Raw genomic sequence first — 4,137 nt, forward strand, 5'->3', positions numbered from 1 at the left:
TATTGACTAATTGGTTATTTATGATATTCTTATTTTTAAAATAAACTCATTATACAATGAATATATTTCTTTACTCTTTCATATTTGAGTGAAAAACTTCCCCCAAGTTTTTTTTTTAAATTTTAGCCCTTACCCTTCAGTGATTTCAAATGTATAGATCCTTGCATCTGATGAAACTTCCTTTGTAAAATCTGCCATTAACTCAAACATTCATTGGTTATCATTCCTCCATATTTGGAATATACGTCATATCTTGATGGAAAGAATGTCAGAGTGACAATGCATAAGGGCTTGATCCAAGGAAGGGAGGGATTTGGGGCCATTTTCCTAACATCCACAGATGAAATATTTAGAAATAAAATTCATATTCCTTAAATGGACTGTTGTTATTCCATGTCCACTTTATTCTCCTTCAAATAGCTGATGTGGAACGATGTGTGCTAACTGTTTAAGAATGAGAATTGGACTCTCTGTGGATTCTTTTATTGGTTTGTTCATTTATTCATTTATTAATTTCTACTATGGGTCAGGCACTATCCTTGGCTCTGTAGATACAAGGTTGACTAGCACAAGGGCCGTGATCTTGAGGAGTTTATAGGAGAGCTGGGGAGACTCTGGGAATAATTAAGAATATTTAATAATGACATAGCAGTAGACCTGACTAGTCAAGTATACATCAGCTTTAGGCCTAGAAAATATCCTGGAGTTTTCTCCAGGGTCATGGGGAAGTTGAGCGTATTCCAGGAGAGGGACTGTGGTGCAGGGGGAGGCAGCACAGTGGTTCCTTATCTACCGTGGAAATACCAGGTCAGCCATGCCTCAGTACCTAGCAGAATATCAGCCTTTATGAAACCTGTGAGAGCAGCTAATTAAAATACAATACATTATTACCACAGGCCACATGGGAGCCTAGAGACTAGCAAAATTAGTCTTGTAAAGAAAAGTGGAAAAACTCTCCACAGATCAGATCATATGGCTATGGGGCTTTGTAAGATACATAGGAGTTTAACAGGTAAAGAAGGAAGGAAAAGGTATTTAAGGAAGGGGAAACAGCATATGCAAAAATAGGGCTTAGTCTAGTTCACCTACTGGAGGTCACAAAGGGGGAGGACCCACAGGTGAGATTTGGCTGGCGTGGGCTTTAAACAAATTCATCTTGAATGCTTTCAGACAGAACATTAACTGTCCACTTTGTCATAGTCCCCACCACTCCCTAATGTAGCTCTCAGCTGGTTTCTCTTTCACTCTTACCTTTCTGGCTCTTGTAGGTTTTGTGTTTGTAGCCTCTGAATTTTAAGGTAATTGCCATTTTTGAGCACCTATACCATGCTTAGCATTTTACATTTCTTAACAGGTTAAATCACCATAAGGTAAATATAATTATCCCATTTTATAGATGAGGAAATTGAGTCTCAGAGACATAGGGTAACTCCTCTGAGGCAACTTAGTTATAAAGAAGTGGAGCTGGTATTTCAACTTAGGTCTTTCTGACCTCTAAAGCCATATTTTTGCCACCAAGTCCAGGAGGATATTGAAAAGGGCCTCTTCTTTGCCCAGCTTAAAAGATCTGGGTGCTTTCTATATTACTGGTGTCTTTTTGGCAAGACCATCCTGCTTGGCTTAACAAAGTTTGGTTCTTTGGGGAAGTGTATACCAGTGTCACAGTTTACTGAACAAATCCTTGTGACTCCAAATAGATCATTGGCCTGAAGATCAGATGTTTGTGGGTGAAGGGGAAAGAGGTATCTTTTTGTTTGGGTCCCTCAAAAGCACAATAGATAAAGACTCAAGTGCCAGTATTTTATTTGGGAGGTGACGCCAGGAAGCATGAAAGGGGGTTAGGAAAACAGGGACAGGAAGACAGTAAAGTGCATATTGGTGACCAGGTTTCCAAGGGGCAGCAAGAGCTCAGCCCTGCTGTGACACCGAGAGAAGGTGCAGAATACACCTGTAAACAGTGTGCCCAGACGGTACAACGCTGCGGTGCTCATCCTCCAGCTCCCACTTTTCCCTGGGTGGGGGCTGCTCTTGGGGCATTGTGTCCTCCTTTGTCAAGATTGGCGGTGGTTCCATTTACACCAACAGTCTCTTCAAGCCCTCCAGGACTTCTCCATCAATCTCTTCACAGTTCCTCCAAAGTCTTCCCCTTAGCCATCCAAAACACAGTTCCAACATTTCTGGCATTTGCAAACCGCAGCAGCACCCCACTCTCCGGTACCAACTCTATTCTAGTTTGCTAGCTGCCGGAATGCAACACACCAGAGACGGATTGGCTTTTAATAAAAGGGGATTTATTTTGTTGGTTCTTCAGAGGAAAGGCAGCTAACTTTCCACTAAGGTTCTTTCTTACGTGGAAGGCACAAGATGGTCTCTGCTGGTCTTCTCTCCAGGCCCCTGGGTTCCAACAACTTTCCCCGGGGTGACTTCTTTCTGCATCTCCAAGGGCCTGGGCTGAGCTGCGAGTGCTGAGATGAGGAATGCTGAGCTGCTTAGACTGTGCTACATTGCGTTCTCTCAATTAAGCACCAGCCAATTAAGTTAAACGTCACTCATTACGGCAGACACGCCTCCTAGCCGAATGCAGATGTAATTAGCAACAGATGAGATTCACCTACCATTGGCTCATGTCCACAGCAACAGAACTAGGTGCTTTCACCTGGCCAAGTTGACAACTAAATCTAACTACCACAGGCATCTATTCTTTGGCACTTGTGACTAGCCTTGTATGGACCAAGTACTACTGGATCCCTTAGCAGAGGACACAGGTGCTAAAGGTAGGAAGCTTCAGGTAACCTCCAAGAAAGGCCAGAGGAATATGTGAGGGACAGCAGCATCTGCTGTAAGAAAGCACTAGAATGCAGAGACTAAAATAAATCTGAGGCAACATGAATGACCCTTGAGGACATACTGCTGAGTGAAATAAGCCAGACACAAAAAGGTAGATACTGTATGATTTCATTATTATGACCGTGGTAAAGGTAAACTCAGAGATTTATAATGTAGAATATAGGGGACCTAGAGATACACATAAGCTAAAGATGGATGAATGGTTAGCTAATGAGGTTGAACTTAAATGTAAGGGAATAGATAGAAGTGAAGGCAGTTCATTATGGGTTAATAAGTTATATTGCCAGATTGAAGGTGAACATGATTGAATGGGGTGGTATAGAGCTATGTATCTCACTGATTAACACTAAAAATATAAATAAGTCTTGAATGAACTACTTCAAAGGTTTGAATTGTGTACAAAGAGTCAATAATAGAGAGGCATAAGGGGAGAACTACTATTGCCTGCTATGGTCTATATTTAATGGAAAGACATCAACAGCAGAGCCATGCCAGTGTGGGGAGGAGGACAAGAGTTGAAGGAAGGCTTGGATTTTCTAGAAGGTAAGGGTATGTTTATCAGTTATTTTCCTCTTTGGAACAATGAAAATCATCTAAAATTGAGACTGTTATGATTGTACCACAAGTGAAGATAATGTGAGACAATGAATAGGTGACTGTGGACATCATACGTGATGCCCAATGGATAGAGGTGGCTGAAGGACACACTGACTGAGAGTTAGAATGGCGAACTGTGGTGTAAACATATGATGGTATAGTGTGTGGCTACAGAAAGGAATGCAGTCATGAGGCATGCAACAAGGTGGATGAGCCTTGGGGACATTATGTGGTACAAAATAAGCCAGAAACAAGAGAGCAAATATTGTATGGTTTCTTTTAGAAAATATTTATAAGAATATTGGGGCGTGGGTTGTAAGTGCTTATAGCAGTCACATTTAGTCTGGAGCTGTAAATGTTATATCTAGATTTTGAGATGCTGTGCTGTATATGTATAACCTGGTATCTCCCTGAAACTTTGGCTACCTGTGTAACACCTAAGACCCAGAGCTGGAGTTCTACAGCTCTGAAAGTCAACATTGCTACATACTACAACTGTTAAAGAAACCAAAAAAAGTTATTAGACTTCAATTAAAGATAAGAATGAAGGTGATCAGGTCGGGACTATGGTAAATCAGAATACAGGGGTAAGGATGACAGTGTCTGTATTTTAGAACTTTACCTGCTTTACCTACTATATGAGACCAAAGGAAGAGAGGTTTACTTTGTCTAAACCTAAATTTTCTGTAGCAC

The sequence above is a fragment of the Tamandua tetradactyla genome, chromosome 1, assembly GCF_023851605.1.
Source record: "Tamandua tetradactyla isolate mTamTet1 chromosome 1, mTamTet1.pri, whole genome shotgun sequence".
Classification (NCBI taxonomy): domain Eukaryota; kingdom Metazoa; phylum Chordata; class Mammalia; order Pilosa; family Myrmecophagidae; genus Tamandua; species Tamandua tetradactyla.